The following is a 20638-nucleotide window of genomic DNA, read 5'->3' as shown; positions in this document are numbered from 1 at the left end:
TTTTCCATATATATCTCTTAATAATAATTGTTAAAAGTGGGAATTAAGTGTTTGACCCTCCCCTCACTCTCTCTTACTCAAATGGCTTTTGGCTTAAAATTCAATTTTAAAAAAACTAACCCATTTTATTGAAATGACCCTTAAAAAAGAAGGAGGGTCATTTGGATAAAGATGTTTGATGATGTTATCAAATAATAAATTATATCCTTTAAAGGTATAATTATCATACCAACTTAAACATAACATATCTGACAAATCATACGTAAGAATTCGACAAATTTTATATATTTGGAAAGCTTTTTGAAAGAGCTACACAACGAGCGTAAATACAACTATCAAATTTTCATTTCATGAAATTTTTTATTCTCTAAATAATTTTTTAAATTTTCTTCATATTTTGTAGTGTGCAGACAATATGCACACTAATTTTATGTGCAGGAAATATACACACTGATTTCTGTACATAATTTTTTAAATTTTCTTCACATTTTGTAATGTACAGGTAATATGCACACTGATTTTATGTGCAGGCAATATGCACACCGATTATAATATTCCAGGGCCACAAGAATAATTTGCAAATTTTATTAAATAACCCTGGGGTCAAAAGAGTAAGACCCATAATTTCCAGGGTCATAAGAATAAATTTCTCACATTAAAATATTTAAATCTCCTAGTTTTTGTTCCTTGTTTCTAATGGTTGATTCCAATGCAGGGTCAAATTAGAAAGAAAGTGTGAAAATTATGGAAACCTTCCTCTATTTTGGTACTAGAAAAAATCCCTTACCCTTCATCTAAAATAGGACAGAAGGAGTATTAAACATTTGAATACTAGCTCAGAAAGTTTCCGACCCGAAATAAGTATGGATGGTTCTATCTAAGGAGTATTAATACTCCTCCAAACACTAAAGTATCGAGTGAATCGCTAAATCTTATACCTTGCTCTCAAACTTTAAACTTCTTATTTCATGTTACTGATAAAGATTCTTACATCATGATCGTCTAATTCGGGTAGAAGCCAAAGGAAGAAGATGAGTTGGAAGCACTCTGGAACAATGGAAATCGAATTGGTAAAGACGAATGAATTAAGAAAGTATCCGGTGGTTTTAAGAGACGAGCAACTCCAATAGAGATTAACACTACAATAAAGAAACAATCCTTTAAATTATCATCGACAATAGGTGTTGTCCTTAAATCATACACAAGGTCAATGTTAATTTTATCGTGGAACTGTCGAGAATTGTGAAACATCTTCGCAGTCTGCAATCTGTATTGGATATTTTCAAGGTTGTTTGCCGCTATCCGGGGGAGTCCGGGGGGCGTAGCCCATCCCAGCTGTGTTCGACCTGACAGGTCAGATCGTAGGGGTCTAGAGGGTAACGCCCCCTAGCAGAGTCCGAGACAGCGTCTCGTGGGAATTTTTTTTTGGTTTTACTTTGGAAAACCTAGAAATTTCCATTCAAATTTGAACAGACGCGTCTCTTTCCATAATCCACCGTTGATGGCTTTTGGAAGTGTTTGCTGGTGATGAAAAGGCATTACTAACATGCATGAATATCCCTAAAAAATAGTGAAGGCGTTCTCCCATTCTCTATCAACCAATTCAACCTGTTTTCTCTCCATCTAAAGCATCATCAGAAATATCTCGTGTGTTCTTGATTGGGTCAAGGGGTGCAAACCTTGAATCCAATTTCTCTGTTGTAGGGATTTCATTGTATCCTGAAGGCATTATTTCCCATACTTGTTGCAATCGCCAATTGATATTGAGAGGGTAGAAATAATCGTCTAAAAGAAATCTATTTGAGCCTTAAAAGTCACGAGTACAACAATTTCTTTGTGTTTATTGTTGGGTGCAATAATAAAAAACAAGGAAAAATCAAATAAGCAAAAGTTATTGATACTTAGCTCCTTTATAATGGAAGTGATCGATTTGATGAAACGAATGAGCTCCCTATATCTCCGACCCAGCAACAAGGAAAAACTTTGGAAAAAGAGAGTGAGTCACGTGTTCAACACGTTGCCCTTAAGACATTAGCGTCCGGCTACACTCAAAAGTGATGTTATAGCCCTCACATGACGGATATCTCCAGGATAAAACACCCTACTACACCTACTACTAGCATATGTAGTAGATGCTCAACTTGAGCTTGGCAACTCCGAAAAAACCGTTAAGGAAAATCGCGAACTCTTAAGAGCTATTAAAATTTTTCCCTTAGGGGTCCCTCTAAATATAGAGCAACCCCTTTCCCATAGATTTTACAAAAGTAGTGAATTTTTTATATAAGATAAAACAACTTAAGAAGAAAAACTCCCCGATGTGGGACTAAAAGGTTTATATAGTTTCTTAAAACTACTAAAAATTGGAAACTCCACGATGTGGGACTAAAAAGTTTCATTCACAAAATAAAACAATAAATTATAATTTTTTATTAAAACTTTAAAAAATTATTTTTTATTAATCGTTTTCCAACAATCCCCCACATGAATGAAAACTCAATAAAACATGAAAACACAGATAGATCTTGGTAAATCAACATCCCAACCTCACGATCCAAACAGACTGATCGTGCAAGTGTTGAAATCATACTAGTCATTTCTACGTCCTCTCCCTCACACAAAAGTGTGTTGACCCCAGGGTCATACTATGGATTGCATAAATCATAATAGTATTGAGAGCTTTCATCTTTAGTTCTCACATGGTGAGACTATAGGTATCTTTCACCAAAGTGAAAAAGCATGAACTAGTGAACCCTTAGTGACCTTTAGGTCCTAAGTTCCAGTAATACCAAAACCATCAAAACGAAAATCACATAAAAAGCGCAGGAAATACCATTTTAGGCAGAGGTGTCCATGAGGTCTTGAACCTTTGCTTAGTGAGATATTACCGGAATTACTTGCTAGAGACAGTGAACTATGTCTTGAACTGCTAGCATTTGATGTAATTCGATAACAACCACGGGTGATATCTCCAAGATTGCTGCCAAGCTCGTGCCGTTTTGTCCAATTTGGCCCTGGACATATCCTGTTTCTCAGAATGCTCTAGAGAATCAAAGCTCATATTCTCATAGGAAGCGGCCCACTTCCTCATTCAGATAGGTGAGTTTCCATAAAGAGTGTTACTGCTACACCCCACTTCAATCTTAAATTGAAACTATAACTCATTAAGACTTCTTAAAAGTCATCCTTCACATGCAGTCACACTATCACGTCTACACCATAGGGAAGGGACAGAGAATAAAATTCTCTGATAGTGTTTACCTTTACCCACCACAAATTAGTTGTCTCATTCGAAACCTTGATCTTGGGATCTCCAGTCAGCAAGGTTGAGTATCCTTCATGGCAAGTTTAATTTATGAGCTTAAGCCCCTTCCCCTCGATGCATTTCTAACTATCTCTTGGGATAAACCTTTCGTCAAAGTTGCGCGATATTCTCCTTGGACTTTATCCAATCAATGGAAATAACGCCGATTGAGATTAGTTATTTTCAGCTTTAGCTATTATCTTGGCTAACACAATGTATAGATATAGCTGGCACAGGCCTATGCCAGAGAGGAATGTCTTCTAAAAACATCTTAGGCACTCGGCCCCCTCTCGTGCTTTATCTAACTCAATACTCTCAGATTCCATAATGAATTGAGCAATATATGTTGTTTGTAAATCTTCCAAAAACAACCCTGATGCTAGAGTGAAACATATCCACTCGTAGACTTAGACTCCTCTGAGTCAACTATCCAGTTTACATCACAAAGTCCCTCAAGGACAGCAAGATACCTTTGATAAATCAAATAAAAGGTAATAGAGTATTTTAGGTACCATAATACTCTACTCAGTGCATCTGAATGCTATTGCTCTGGACTACAATTATATCTACTTAACTTACTCACAATATAGGCAATGTCTGGACTCTTACAGTTCATTAAATTCATCAGACATCCTATAACTCTTGAGTATTCAAGTTAAGATACTCCATTACCCTTTTTCTTGAGTCTACAAGAATAATCGTACGGAGTACAAGCAGGCTTACAATCACACTGATTGTATCTCTTAAGCACAAATTCAAAATAATGAGAATGACTAAGACTACATATGTTAGATTATTTTCTAATCCTCATCCCTAAGATTACATCAACAGGGCCTAAGTCTTTCAAGTCAACGTTCTCATTCAGCGCATGTTTTTAGTGGAATTAATCACATCTATGTTTGTATCAAGTATAAGCATATCATCAACATACAAGCATACAATCACACAGGCATCCTTAACAAGTTACTTGTAAATATACTTGTCAGATTCATTAACTTAAATCCACTACACATTATCACATGATCAAATTTTCCATGTCACTGTTTACGTGCTTATTTTATAAACCATACAAAATTTTGTTCAACTTACAAACTTTGTCATCATAACCTTTCACTACAAAGTCCTCAGGTTGGTCTATGTAAATTTCTTTATCTAATTCACGATTTTAGAAAAGCTGTCTTAACATCCATCTGATGTATCTCTAATTTGTTTATGACACAATAACAATTAGCATCTCAACGAAGTAAATCTCGTCACATGTGAATAAGAATCAAGGAAATATACACCTTCTTTTAGTTTATAGCCTTTAGCTACCAACTTAGCCTAATATTTTTCTACAGTTCCATATACCTAATGTTTCCTCTTAAAGACTCATTTACATCTCATGGTCTTACTCTCTGGAGGTAAACTATAAACCTCCCAAGTCAGGTTCCGACGGACTGAGTCCATTTCACTAAATGAAGCTTCTTACCAGAATGGGGTTTCAGTAGATATCAAGGCTTCTTTACAAGTCCAGGGCTTAGACTAAGCTAGGCATGTTATGAAGTCGGCTTCATAAGAAGTCTCAAGTCTAATTGTTTTACTTCTCTTAGGCTCAACCTTAACTTCATCTTCCTTTAAGATAAGTTCTGACTATTTGAAAATAAATCTAGGGGATCAACAACACATCTCTAATGAGGTACAGGTTTAAGAATAAACATGTTCAAAGAACTCAGCATCCCTAGATTATGTAATAGTATTCACAACAAAGTCAGAAAAATCACACCAAAGTATGAAAAATCAGAACACACAACCAAAAATATATATGTAGAAGTATACTCAGCATACCTTATATGAAGACACAATCAACATTTTTGGTTTCTATCTAGTTCTTTTAGGAAGAGGAATGCAATCTTAGTCAAACACCCCACACTTGACATTCATAAGAAGGTCATCTACCTTCCATAAATCATATGGAGTTTCATCTGATCCTTAAGGGTACTATTCAGGATATACTAGTTAAGGACTGCCTCCCCCACAAGCCGCAGGTAATCCTGAACTAATCAACATGGCAATTATCATCTCTTAAGGATACTTGTTATGTTCAAGGCTTCTAATTGGTTTTGAACTTCAAGTTTATACATCTTAAGGCTTCTAAGGCATCATCCTTATCCCTAAGCAAGTATACAAGACAGTACCTCGTACAATCATCTACGGAAGTTATAAACCATCTTTTACCACAGTGTTTTGGGTTGAACTCATGTCACTAGGCCTAACTGAATTAATTCTAAGGCTTAGAATTACTCTGAACATTTGTGCTAAAAGTTTTAAGCATTTGATTTCACATTTCACTTTTGTGTTCAAGTCCAAACTAAATTTGGGTACGCAAGCCTATGCTATCCAGTTAACATTGACTTATAATTTTACGGTTACAAGTTACCACATAAAACAATCAACACAAAAGAAAGCACAAGAATCAACTATGTTCACTTCATCAGTTTTTCCGTTAACTTATATAGACCCAAGTCCTATAACTCTGCTTAAAAATAACTGCCTTGTTACAACAAGTTTTCCAAAATTAAGATCTTCAATCTTTTCCATCTACAATAGAACAAGATACAAGATTTTGCATATGCTTGGAACATGAAAACTTCATTCATGTGAGATATTACAGATATGAGCTTATGCTCGACCTTTCCTTTTATGCAACCTCTATTGCAGATGAGTTACTCAAAGAGTTTCTCGACATCCCTATCCTCTGATAGAGGTGAACAGGTCTCTGTTTCAACAAACATCTTGGTGGCTCCAGAGTCCACCCTGGTCTCTCACATTGGTTGTTAAAATAACTTCCGACATCATGTCAATGAACTCGTTCTAATTTGTTTCAACTAAATTAGCATTAACTTTCTACTTATTAAGGTTTTATGTTGTCTACACTTTACTACCGTATGGCCGGAATTTTACAAACATAACAATCACCCTTAATTAAAGTAACGCCGGATTCAGTTTTACGAAACATACCTTTCTTATGAAGACTACGGTTAGAGTTGTGTTTGATATTCCGCCTTTGTCAGCTTTGGAAGACTTGTGTTCATCCACATGCGCCTGGTAGCCATGTTCCTTTTCAATTTCATGTCACAATCTTCGTTTATACTCTGACCACGGACACGGTAATTTCCCAATCACCTAAGACACCACGTCTCACAAACCTTAGTTCCGAAACGGAAGATAAAATATCAGTTTTGAAGATAATATCTAGATTTACAAACTTCGTTTGAACCACCATATCAAAAAACTCATGATTACCCCATAAAAAATACTTTAGTTAACAACAAAAGTTTGCCCGTCAGAATTTTTCAGGAACATTTGTCTGTTTTGTAAAATATCAAAAAAATACTTTTACAAAAATTCTGAAATTTTACGTGGGTAACTATCAGGATATCTACTACGTTGTGTCAAAAGGGTTCATCGAAATTCCTTCTAGGTTAAGAGATAATCTCGAAACTCTACAGCTGACCAAAATATTGTTTTTATTTTTCACTCCACAATTAACATCCATGATTCACAAACCAACCAACAATTTTCGATTATTACAAATTATAATGTCTTAAGATTGTTGGGTGCAATAATCAAAAACAAGGAAAAATCAAATAATCAAAAGTTATTGATACTTAGCTCATTTATAATGGAAGTGCTCGATTTGATGAAACGAATGAGCTCCCTATATCTCCGCAACATCAACAAGGCAAAACTGTGGAAAAAGAGAGTGAGTCACGTGTTCAACACGTTGACCTTAAGACATTAGCGCCCGGCTACACTCAAGAGTGATGTTATAGCCCTCACAGGACGGATATCTCCAGGATAAAACACCCTACTAAACCTACTACTAGCATATGTAGTAGATGCTCAACTTGAGCTTGGCAACTCCGAAAAAACCGTTAAGGAAAATCGCGAACTCTTAAGAAACGCTATAAAATATTTTCCCTTAGGGGTCCCTGTAAAATATAGAGCAACCCCTTTCCCATAGATTTTACAAAAGTAGTGAATTTCTTTATATAAAGGAATAAAACAATTTAAGAAGAAAAACTCCCCGATGTGGGACTAAAAGGTTTATATAGTTTCTTAAAACTACTAAAAATTGGAAACTCCACGATGTGGGACTAAAAAGTTTCATTCACAAAATAAAACAATAAATTATAATTTTTTATTAAAACTTTAAAAAATTATTTTTTTATTAATCGTTTTCCAACATTTATTTCATCCTCTGTTGTGAACCCATTTTCCAACAGTCTGAAGGCGTTTCTTAAGGCCTCAGATTATTTTCTTAGCTAAGACAAGATTGAATGAGGAAAGAGCTACTAAAAACATTTCGAGCAATGGGTATGATAGTTTCAAGGTGGTTCTAGCTATTGGTCGGAGTGGAGGTAATGTGGTGCTATGGAATGTTGTGACAGATTTGTAAATTGTTTATGCTAGCAAGAATCTTATTTACTGCCGTATGCATTAGTTGTTTGAAAAAGATTCGGATTTGTTATGTGTTTATGGCCCCCAGCACATCAATATCGCAACAAATTTTGGAGTAAGTTATCTAATTACGCTGCTGATATTAATATGTTTGGTGTATTGTTGTGACCTAAATGTTATTAGCTTTATTTATGAAAATGATGGAGGTAAGCAGACCATGAATTCTGCAAATAGTGGGTTCAATTACTTCATACAAGATAGAAATCTCATTGACATGCATGTGTTTTATTGGTCCTGCATTCACTTGGAGCAATAATGTTGTTGTTAAATATCAAATTCTTGCAAGACTAGATCGTATGTACTCCGGCGTTCAGATTCGAAAAAATGGTATTTTGCATCTTCCCAGAGTCGGCAGCGACCATGCCCCTATCATGGTAAACACAAACAGAACTCAAAGAGTTAAAAGAAACGTAACTAACAAGTTTGAGTTCTGTTGGGTTGATCACCCAGATCTCGATGATGTTATTAAGAGTAACTGGTCTAGTAACAGTAATAACACTTAAGAAAAAATATTCGACCTTTGCAAGGAGCTTACAAAATGGGGGAAGAAGTCTTTTGGTAACACTTTCAGGGTTGTTGAACAAGCTAAAGAAGATCTTTTAAATATCCAGAAAGAGGCTCATGTTAGGATACTAGAAAGGAGGAAACTGAGATGTGTAACCGTATTAAGTACCTGAATGAGATGCAACACAAGTATTATATGCAGAGAAACAAGGTGAACTGGATTCATAATGTCGATAGAAATACTCGTATTTTCCAGCTTGTGTGGGGAAAAGAAAAAAGAAGATAAACCAAATATCTGCTTTGGAGCTTCCCAATGATAATTCGGACACTGATGCTAAGGAAATAAAGAATCACTTGGTCAATCACTTTGCAAATTTGTTCAAAAGGTACCAAGAGAAGGACAATCATGTTATCCATTTTAGAGCGCCTATGCAGATAACCAATGCTTCTAATGAGGCTATTTTAGCTACTCCTAGTGATGATGGGATATTGAACACTATCAAGAAAATAAAAAGAGTTTGAAGGCCTCCACACTAGATGGTATGCCACCACTTTTCTTCAAGAGATGTTGAACCCATTTTGGTAAGGATATTACTCATTTGATCAAACATTGCTTTTCCTCTGCTAATATACCACAAGGTATGAACCACACCAATATGGTGTTGGTTCTTATGGTACAAAACCCACTCTACCTTCCGAGATTAGGCCCTTAGCCTTGACCAATGTAACTTATAAAGCTATTACAAAAAATCCCGCAAACAGACTTAAGCCTCAATTCAATAGGTTAGTGGATAAATCCTAATAAACTTTTGTCCCGGAAAGACTCATCACTGATAACATAGTTGTTGCTAAAGAAATTCTGCACTCCATAAACAAGTCTCAGTCTGTAATTGCCTCATTTGGTTCAAAAATTGATATTAGTAAGGCTTATGATCATGTCAGTTGGAGATTCCTTAGCCACTGTTTAGGTCCTTTGGAATTGTAAGAAAATCTCGCGAACTCATTATGAAATGTATTTTTGTTGCCTCATTTTTTTTTTATTAACAGGCAAGCTGAAGGCTATTTTTGAAGTGAGAGTGGCCTAAGACAAGGCTGTCCGCTGTCGTTGTATCTCTTTATCCTTTGTTCGCAAGGTATTTCTTGTTTCATGAGGATAATGGAGCAAGCTGATCTCTATAATGGGTATAAAATTAATAGAAATGTCCCTTCGGTATTGCACCTGATGTTTGTTGATGACCTGTTGTTGTTTGGTACCCTCGAAGAGAAAATTATTCTAAACCTATATAATATCTTGTACCCATTATTTTAAACCTAAAGAACATCGTGTATACTTGTGCTAGATGGTCAGGCCAACAAAAAAATATGCAAAAGTCAATGGTGTTATTTAGTAAAGGAGTGGACGGCAATAGAAGGAAAAATGTTGCTACAGACTTGGGGCATGGGAAAAACAAATGAAGATAGATGATAAGTACCTTTGTCCCTATCTGCTCAAACCGTCTCACAGAAATAGCTCTTATGAATTTCGTATGGACAAATTTGATTCCAAATGGGCTGGCTGGAGGAGACACTTTATGTCTCATGAAGGAAGAACAGTTATGACAAAGACGAACCTTGGTATAATCCTAATTTCTACATGGATTATATTATTCCAAAGAAGATTATTGCAACTCTTACAAGAACAATGAGTAACTTTTAGTGGGTTCATGCTAAAGACAAAAGAAGGATGCACTATATAAATTAGGACTAGTTTGAAGCTGACAAAGAAGCGGGAGGGTTGGGTATTAAATGGCAGCAGGACCTAAACAAAACAATGATCACAAAGTTAGTATGGAAGTTCCTTACAGACGATGAGTGTCTTTGGGTTCAGTTGATGACAGCTAAGTACCTAAAAACCAATCACTTCTTGGAGGTAAAGAAAAGCGCTAAATGTTGGTCTACCAGGTCTGCAAAGTTAACTTGTAGAGAAGAGATGAGGAATAGTTGTTACTGGTCTGTGAGAGATGGTACTCAAATCAATATAAGGCATGACCAGTACCAAATTTTCCAAATATGAGGCATGAGCTCAGAAGTGAAACTCATTCTGACATTATATGGGTGAAATACTTATTCATTGAAAATACCAACATATGGGATGAAGATAAACTCCAACAACTATTCAGTTCAGATGCAGTTAATAGAGTTAATTTGCATTTGGGTAGTGAGTTTTGGTATGCTTTAGTCTTTGGGTCTTTAAGTTTGTCCAATTTAGTGTTTGGGTCGTTGACCCGTTAGTCAACTAGGCGTTGCAGTCAAACAGTTAAGTTCCGTTATTGTTATTATTTACATGTTTTGCCATCACCAAGACTCTGTTTAGATTTGAACTGAACGTCCTGAATTGAATCACTTAAAGTTCTTGGCATTTCAATGAACAGCTTCAGGGCAATTCTAAAATCTATGTAAATCTGAGATTTATAACCAGTTTTCTTTTATCCATATCTCGCAAGTTGATGAAATTCCTTGAAAAACTCTCTAACCAAACGTATGCTGCTATATACAACCAGTGACCTGATAGAATCTTTCTAATTTCCTAACTTCCAACATCAAAATTCACAAAGTAATCGTTAACAAACCTATAATTGCGGCTCCATAAGAACTAATTTTGTTCAAAAAGTAAAAATTAATCATTAAAAAAGAAGGTTTGTTAACGATTAGATTTTGGGTGTTGAAGTTGATCCAAAATCTTTAATCACCAAACTGTTTTGCTGCTAGTGCATCTTATGCACAGACAATCAATAGATTATGAAATTGGTAAACACCACCCATTCCTGCTAAATTAATGAACATCCATTACTGCTGATAATCTCTACACACCCAAAATTAAACTCTTAACAATTGTTTGATCATCACAAACACAAGTACGAAAATCAGAAAGTGACGTAATGAGTTGATAAGTTATTGCAGAGGACAACATAATCTGAGAATAAGATGTTGCAGATGTTGTAGGGTTAAGGGTTCGATTATACATATGTCCCTCTACAATGACCAATTTAACCCTTAAAAGTATAACAATTACTAACGGATGTTAACTCTTTTAACTGTTTGACTGCAACACCTAATTGACTAACAAGTCAACGACCCAAACACTAAATCGGACAAACTTAGGACCCAAACCCTCTACTACACTAAAACCTACGACCCAAACACTAATTTACTCCAATTAATAAAATAGAGGAGATTTATGTCCCTAACATCGAGAATAATGCTAAAGGTACGTTATTGTGGATTGACCACCCAAAGGGTACGTTTTCTTCTAAATATTTTTTAAATCTCTACAAGTTAGAGCTTGTTAGAGCATAGCTCAGTCAACCTCGCATGCTTTGTTATCTCAAGCATGTTTGTCAATGTTAGTGATCAAAACTATGAGCCTTGATTTCTAGCCTACATAGCTAAGTCTCTGACTAGGATAGAAAAGTGTAGTTGAGCTCAAGGACTTCATGGCGATTCATCATACAACGACGAAGATCTACTCAAGGAACCGTGGAAATTCATCAACAAAAAGGTATGTGGAGACTTGAACTTATCTATCACTCAAAAGTCTATCTCTTCTATCTCATACTTCTTATGAGACAAAAGTCGTATGTTATATAGACTGGATCATATACATTTGATATTTCGAGCCGAGTATATCTCTTCTATCTATATCTCGAAATCAGGTCTTGGTAAAGTGTTTCGCTTTGATCAAGTTTATCTTCGCCTAGTGACGAAAGTCATGAAAAGTTTCAATTACTTTGAGAATTTCTCTGACGCGAAACGGTCTATGAATAACGGATATATAATGTCCTCTGCGAATGTCTCAATGATTGGAATGAGAGTTTAGATTACATAACCATGTATTCCTTAATCCTAAGTTTTCGAACTTTGTTGATTGAGAGAAACCGGAGGAATTGGCTTTGCCAAGTCCGCGAACTGACGGAAGTTCTTGTACCGAGAATTTCTGCTGGGATTTTCCAAAATATCGTTTCCGTGTAAGTCCGCGAACTCAGTCCGTGAACCTAGTCTGCGAACTGGCGAAAGTCTCTTTGCCGAGATTTTCTGCTGAGTTACTCCACCGGTTGTCTTAAGTACGTGAACTTGTTTGTGAGCTTAAGAGGTTATGATCTAAAGATGTGCTCTGAACATGAAACTTAAATTACTAAGGAATGCTTTGTGCAAAATGTGGATATAAAGTTCATGAGCCGATTCAATCGAATCGAATCATCTTTGTTTTAAGTGTGTCTTGTGTAGGTACATAAGATCTCATAGCAATTGGACAACTCTCTAACTAGTTCATTTGAGTAAATTGAACTAGTTATGGTGAAGAAGAACAAGGTTAATATGAAATGCTCATATGATTAACCTTTTGGGTTACTATGTTGAACCAACATACACGTACACGTTTGGGCATGGTTTTCACAAACCCAGTAAACGTCTACCCAAGTGTGTGTTACAAGCTAAGTTTTCGATCTAACGGTTGAGAAATATTAGCTTGAATCTAAATCAGGTTTTCATCTAACGGTGAATAAGGATTGCTTTGTAACTAAGGAAAAACCCTGATTTGAAGACTATATAAAGGAAACATCTAGCATTGTGCAAAACTAATTCCCACACGTCTGTGTGATAGTAGTGCGCTCGTTAGAGTCGATTCTCATTTAACCTTTGGTTTTCTTCTCTAAAACCAGGTTAACGACTTAAAGACTTCATTGGGATTGTGAAGCCAGACCGATACTACTTTCATCGTAGTTGTGTGATCTGATCTTGCATCTTCTATCGTACGAGTACAATATTTGATTGGCTTGAGATCGTGAGAGTTCTCCGATAGGCAAGATAAAGAAGTCACAAACATCTTCGTCTCACTGTTTGTGATTCCTCGACAAACCGCCTGTGTAGTCAGGAAAGGATTGTAGAGAGGTGATTGATTAATCTAGGCTGTTCTTCGGGAATATAAGACCGGATTATCAATTGGTTCTTGTTCACCTTGATTTCATATCTTAAGACGGAACAAAACCTAGGGTTTATCTGTGGGAGACAGATTTATCCTTTGATAGACTTTTCTGTGTGAGACAGATTTGTTTATTATCAAGTCTGTGACTTTTGGTTGCAGCAACTCTTGGTTGTGGGTGAGATCAGCTAAGAGAATCAAGTGTGCAGTATCCTGCTGGGATCAGAGGCGTAGGAGTACAAATGTACCTTGTATCGGTGGGAGACTGATTGGGGTTCAACTATAGTCCAGTTCGAAGTTAGCTCGGAGTAGGCTAGTGTCTGTAGCGGCTTAATACAGTATGTATTCAATCTGGACTAGGTCCCAGGGTTTTTCTGCATTTGCAGTTTCCTCGTTAACAAAACTTCTGGTGTCTGTGTTATTTATTTTCCGCATTATATTTTATATAATTGAAATATTACAGGTTGTGTGTTCCTGATCATCAATTGGAAATCCAACCTTAGGTTGTTGATTGATATTGATTGATCCTTGGACATTGGTCTTTGGTACCGTCCAAGTTATTCCTTGTATTTGATAAAGACTCGCTATTGATTTTAGCTTGAGTAAAAATCAAATCAAGAGAGAGATATTAACTCCTTGAGATACTTTTATCTAGATTGAGTCTGACTGTCTAGTTGGTTCTCTAGCATAGTATTTTGGAGTTAGTCTATACAGATTTCTAAGCAAAATATTGGGTGGTGTTGTTAGACCCCGGCTTTTTCAATTGGTATTAGAGCATGCAAACACGTTTAAGACCTAACAAGTCCGTGTTTGTAGCGATCTGACTCTATGGAAAAGAGTTCTATCTCTGACAACGCAACATCAATACAGGACTACTCAGATAAGTTTCAAAGATCTGAAACCACTGAGCAAAACTCCTTCTCCTCTCCTTCAGCCAAATCTTAATTCAACTGTAGGAAATCTCTTGATGAACAGTTTGAGGATCTCTCGGATGATATTGATTCTGAAGAAGGACAGAGTCTTGATGAGGAAGTTTCTCAATACATCAAGTTGTGTAATCGTGAATTGAAGGAAACAAGGACAACTGCTTGCTTGAGAAAGTATATGGGTCCTCTCTGTCAAGAAAACAGAAAGTTGAGAAAACACTTCAAAGGTTATGATGGTGGATACAAACTGTTACAATCTACCGTTAAAGATCATCAAGAAGAGGTTCGCTCAAAAAAATCTGAATATGATAATCTTCTTCGTAACCTCTGTATATTAAAACAGAGGCTTGCCGAAACTGAAGCAAGATGTGAATCTCAACAGAAGAGTTTCAATGGCAAAGAACGCAGTCTTCTTATCAAAGAGAAATCCTTGGAACCAAACTCACTGCTGCTCATAATAAGGTAAAATCACTGGAAGAGAATCTAAATAGGTTCGGTTCTAGCTCTACAAATCTGTATTCAATGCTGGGAGCCTGTAAAGAACATCATGACAAACGTGGTCTGGGATATAAAGGAACAGACGCTCCTAACAGTGGTAAGACTAAGTTTGTTAAAGGGGTTAATATTTCTCCATGTGAAGAACCTGTGTCAGCTTGCAAAAACGAGGATTCTACTTTTTCTAAATCTGCTCAAAAGAGAACTACTGAATGTAAGTCATTCAACTGCTATTACTGCGGAAACAAAGGACACTCTGAGCGAAGGTGTCGTCTTCGGATAAGGAATGAAAAACTTCACAACATTCTTAATTGAATGTCTAAAGAAATTTTTAAACCTATATGACAGATTGGAATCAACCCTGTTCAAACTCAAGGGATATACTGTGATAAGGCTTTTCCTAGTTATGTCTTCAAACCGAAGGATGCCTATAATGGTGGAAGGAAAAACAACAAAAGTGTAACAGGTGCTGTGAATCAGTCTGGAAAGAGAAAAAGGAACAGAAGAAAGAAAAACGAGTTAAGTTCCTCTAATTTTCTCAAAAAGGACTGTGAATCCAATTCAGATTTCTTACATGTCAACAATCGAGTCTCTGATCTGATTATCAATCAATGATAATCAACAACCAAAGGTTGGATTAATCTAATTGATGATCTAAACGCACAACCTGTATTATTTCAATTATAAAGATAAACAATATAATGCGGAAAATGAAATAACACATACACCAGAAATTTTGTTAAGAGGAAACCGTAGATGCAGAAAAACCCGGGGACCTAGTCCAGATTGAATACACACTGTATTAAGCCGCTACAGACACTAGTCTTCTCCAAGATAACTTCGGACTGGACTATAGTTGAACCCCAATCAGTCTCCCACTGATCCAAGGTACAGTTGTACTCCTACGCCTCTGATTCCAGCAGGATACTGCGCACTTGATTCCCTTAGCTGATCTCACCCACAACTAAGAGTTGCTACGACCCAAAATCGCAGGCTTTAACAATAAACAAATCTATCTCACACAGACAAGTCTATCAAAGGATCAATCTGTCTCCCACAGAAAAACCCTAAAGTTTTTGTTCCGACTTTTGATAATAATCAAGGCGAACAGGAACCAATTGATAATCCGGTCTTATATTCCCGAAAAACATCCTATATTAATCAACCATCTCACAACAATCTTTATCGTATGGTAGTGAAACAAGATGTTGCGGAATCATAAACAATGAGACGAAGATGTTTGTGATTACTTTTTATATCTTGCCTATCGGAGAAATCAAACAATCTCAAGCCGATCAATATGATTGTACTGTTACGATAGAAGATGCAAGATCAGATCACACAACTACGATAAAAGTAGTATCGGTCTGGCTTCACAATCCCAATGAAGTCTTTAAGTCGTTAACCTGGTTTTAGAAGAAGAAAACCAAAGGTTAAAGGAGAACCGACTCTAGCACGCAAACTAGTATCACACGTAAGGTGTGGGGATTAGTTTTGCAGAGTTGCTAGATGTCCCCTTATATAATCTTTCAAATGAGGGCTTTGCCTTGGTAACAAAGCAATCAATATTCACCGTCAGATGAAAACCTGATTTAGATTCAAGTTAATATTTCTCAACCGTTAGACCGAAAACTTAACTTGTTATACACAAATGAAATGCACGCTTCTAGGTTTGTTAACCGTACCCAAACGTGTGCATTGTTGGTTCAACAATAGTTTAACCGAAACGTTAATCATATGAGCATTTCATACTAACCATGTTCTTCTTCACCATAACTAGTTCAAATGACTCAAGTGAACTAGTTAGAGAGTTGTTCAATTGCAAGGAAATCTTATGTAACTACACAAGACACAATTTAAGCAAAGATGATTTGATTCACTCGAATCGATTCATGAACTTTAATATCCACGTTTTGCAAATGCATTCCTTAGTCTTTTAAGATTAAGTTCAGAAATCATCTTTAGATACATAACCTTCTCAAGTTCGCAGACTAGGTTCGCGGACTCAAGACATAGGATAGAGTTTACAAACTCCAGCAGAAATTCTCGGGATGAGAACTTCGTTGGTTCGCGGATTTAGCTCGCGTAAGTAGTTTGTCAACTCCAGCAGAAATTCTCGGGTTTGAGAACTTCGGCAGTTCGCGAACTGAGTTCGCGGACTCGGCACTTGCCATACTTCCGGTTCTCTTGACCAACAAAGTTCAAAAACTTCAGTTCAAGGAATCCATTGGTTATGTAATCTAAACTCTCATTCCAATCATTGAAACATTCTTAGAGGATGTTATACAGTTGTTACACCATTTTTCGTCAAAGCAATTTTCAAAGTGATTGAAACATATCATGACTTTCGTCACTAGGTAAAGATAAACTTGGTCGAAGCGAAAAGCTTACCAACACATATTTCGAGATATAGATAGGCGAGGTATGCTCGGCTCGAAATACCAAATGTGTATAATCATAGTCTATATATGTAGCATACGACTTTTGTCTCAAAGAGTAGGAGATAGAATAGATAGACTTTTGAGTGACAGATAAGTTCAAGTCTCCACATACCTTTTTGTCGAGAAGTTCCACCGGTTTCTTGAGTAGATCTTCGTCTTGTATGATGAATCGCCATGGAGTCCTTGAGCTCAACTACACTTACTATCCTAGTCCGAGACTTAGCTATAGTAGACTATAAATCAAGACTTATAGTTTTGATCACTAACATTGACAAACATGCTTGAGATAGCAACGCATGCGAGTTTGACCGAGCAGTGCTCTAACAGTTGAGTTGAACACGTTAAGAATCATTGCAACTTGAAGTAACGAAGAATTCAAGGAGTTGAAGAAACCAACGAAATCAAGCATGATGGTTTCAAGAAGTTTTGACGCTTTATTCTTTAATCCATATGTATTGATAGTTTTGTCACCAAAACTCACAAATGGGGAGATTGTTAGAGCATTGGTCTGTTGAACTCGCAAGTATTGCTATATCAAGCTTGTTGTAAAATTTAGTTGATCAAAACTATATCTTGATTTCTAGTCTACAATTAGTCAAGTCTCGAATTAGATTAGAAATGTGTAGTTGAGAATCAGACATCACTCCATTTTATCGTTTAAAGAAGAAGATCAACTGAAACTTTTGGTGAAATTCTTCAAGAAAGGGCAAGTGAGGACTGAACCACCTATCTATGAGACTATGTCGCATGACTAATTAGACTATTGCAAGTATATCAATAATTTCAAGTCAAGTTTATCTTGGTGATATCGTTCTCGAAATATATATGACTAAGCTTAATGAACATTTATTCATACTTGATGAATTTTCGTTAAGAACAATTTGTTGTTCATGATCTAAATTTTGATTCAAGATTATCATTCGAAAATAGCCTGGAACAATGATATATGTCGTTGATGTTATATGGGAATTTTCCTAAATGAATTGGAGAGAAATATATAACTACAACAAATCTGGATACTGGACAATATGCATACCAGTTTCATATACTGGGAAAACTGGTATAGGTCCGGAGCCGCGTTACCTGTACTTAGTACACGTACTGGAGTGGCTATAGTTCAGCAGAGATTTTTTGGTATGCATACATGGTATCCATACCATAAAAAGTCTGTTGATCGTGAACTAGTAATGGTACACCTACCAAGTATGCATACTGTAAAGGAACTGTTGGTTTTGAAACTGGAGTGGTATCCATACCCGGTACGCAAACCAGAAAAGTTATGTGAGTTCTTGAACGCGTTTTGTCTTAAGGTTACACATACCAGGTACATGTACCATGACAAAAACAGTCATGAACAAGGTGGAGTACACGTACCTGCCCTGTCGAATATTTTCAGATGCAAAAACGTTATTTCTGTGAGATAATTGGCATTTGGATAAATATCATAAAAACACTATATAGACATGATTCATCACATCATAACCGATGGTTGTGATTCAATCTTAAAGTCTTAAGTGTTAATGGAAATGAATAAGCTTATGGTTCAACCGTCTAGTCTTGGCTAACCGTCCATGAACAATGTCTTTATACACGGTTTATCCTAACCATAGTGTATATCTTGGTATGTTAATCTAATTTAAAAGATTCATCTAACGATGGATATTGTTTGTTTGGTTCCAAAGCTATCTTAGCTTAAACCTAAAGAAACTTATACTTTGAGAGTCTATATAAGGGAGAACCTCAAGCAACTGGGATTTTGAATCCCTCACAATATTCTTGTGGATCCTAGTTGTAAACTAAAGTTGTCCTCTCCCTTAAACCCTTCTAGGTTTTAGAGACTAAAAAGACTTCACCTAGCTAGGTATTCGTGAAGCCAGGTCCAAATATCTTTATCTTGATAATTTAAGTATCCTGATCTTGTTTTGATTGTTGAGCTACTCACTCAAAAAAGATAGATAAAACTAACAAAGTTCTCTTTGTCTCATACTTTGTGATTCCACAGGTTTAATAATTGTGAGCTGAATTAGAATTTAGGCTGCTCTTCGGGAGTCGTAAGTTCCGGATTTTGAGGTTAGCTAAACTTGTTCTATTGCTATCAATGATCCACGATAAAAAATAAAATCACATATAGGCTTATCTTTAGGAGGAAAATTGGTTTAAAGTCTTTAATTGAGTTGAAGCAAATCTTAGGCTGTAAAGAACGTCAGTTAAGGGAATCAATTGCGCAGAGTCCTACTGGGATTCAAGAGGTATAAGGAGCGCGACTGTAACTGAATTTTTGTGAAGGTTTAATTCGGTCTCAACCACATTCCTGTCCGAAGTTATATGTAGTAGGCTAGAGTCTATAGCATCTTAATACAATTGTGTTCAATCTGAACTAGGTTCTGGGGTTTTTCTACATTTGCGGTTTCCTGTTTAACAAATATTTTGGTGTCTGTGTTATTTCATTTGCACATTATATTGTTTATCTTTATAACTAAAATACCACAGGTTATACATAAATCGATCAAAGTATATGCATCAATCCTTGTTTGTCGGATACAACTTGATTGATTCTTGGATATTGATCTTTGGAATCGTCTAAGAACTCTCACACGTAAATCAAGTTAACAGACTAGTCTCTGTAAAATTTCTAATTGTGGGAGAAAGTGATATAACTCTGAATATTATTCCTTGACTAAGATTCATTAATTTGAACTCTCGGGATTGTATTTAGGTTTTGTTCATACAGGTTTCCGAAGAAAATTTTTGTGGTGTATTTTGGTACCCCCGCATTTTCAGATGTTCTGTGATATATCGCTTCAATGGTATCATTTTCAGATCTATAAGCTAATGTGAACTTCTTTTTCAGCCTGAAATTGAACAAAACGAAGAATGAGAATATAAAAATTGGAAAAACTATGGTTAAATGAGAATACAAAAATGATACTAGAGTTTACTTTGACGTTATATTGATTTATTCAAGTACTAAAATTTGGGATACGCTCCTTCATATTTATACCTACTTTCTTTCGAGCTTTTATGTTATGGCTAGGGCGGAAATGAGAGTTTATCTACTTGAAGTTTTATATGATAGATTGAAGATTCTTGGACATATTTTTTAATCTGATGTTAGACTAAAACGATGAACGGGAAAGAAAAAAAAAACTCAAAAACACATCATAAAAAAAGACGAAACCTAAGATGACAGAAACGTCAACCGATATCAGCGCCACATCAGTGGTGGGTTTGACGTTGAGATTGGCCAGTGGGATGAGTAAAACTATTTCTTTTTATTTTCACTTATTAATTAATTTTACTATAAAAATATTTGGCCGACTACGATTAATACTCAATCTCAATATTGAAAAAAGAACTATGCTCAAAGGGAAAGAAACTAGAATGGTCACACGGCTCCCTAACGGGCGTGAGGTTTTTGCCGAGGAAGTCAACTCTTAATTTTCATAAATTTTTTTGATTTTGATGGTAGATATCTTGTAGGTACCAAGAATAACGTTTGTAATTTTATAAA

The sequence above is a fragment of the Papaver somniferum genome, chromosome 3 (genome assembly GCF_003573695.1).
Source record: "Papaver somniferum cultivar HN1 chromosome 3, ASM357369v1, whole genome shotgun sequence".
Classification (NCBI taxonomy): domain Eukaryota; kingdom Viridiplantae; phylum Streptophyta; class Magnoliopsida; order Ranunculales; family Papaveraceae; genus Papaver; species Papaver somniferum.
Note: the sequence above shows the minus strand (reverse complement) of the source record.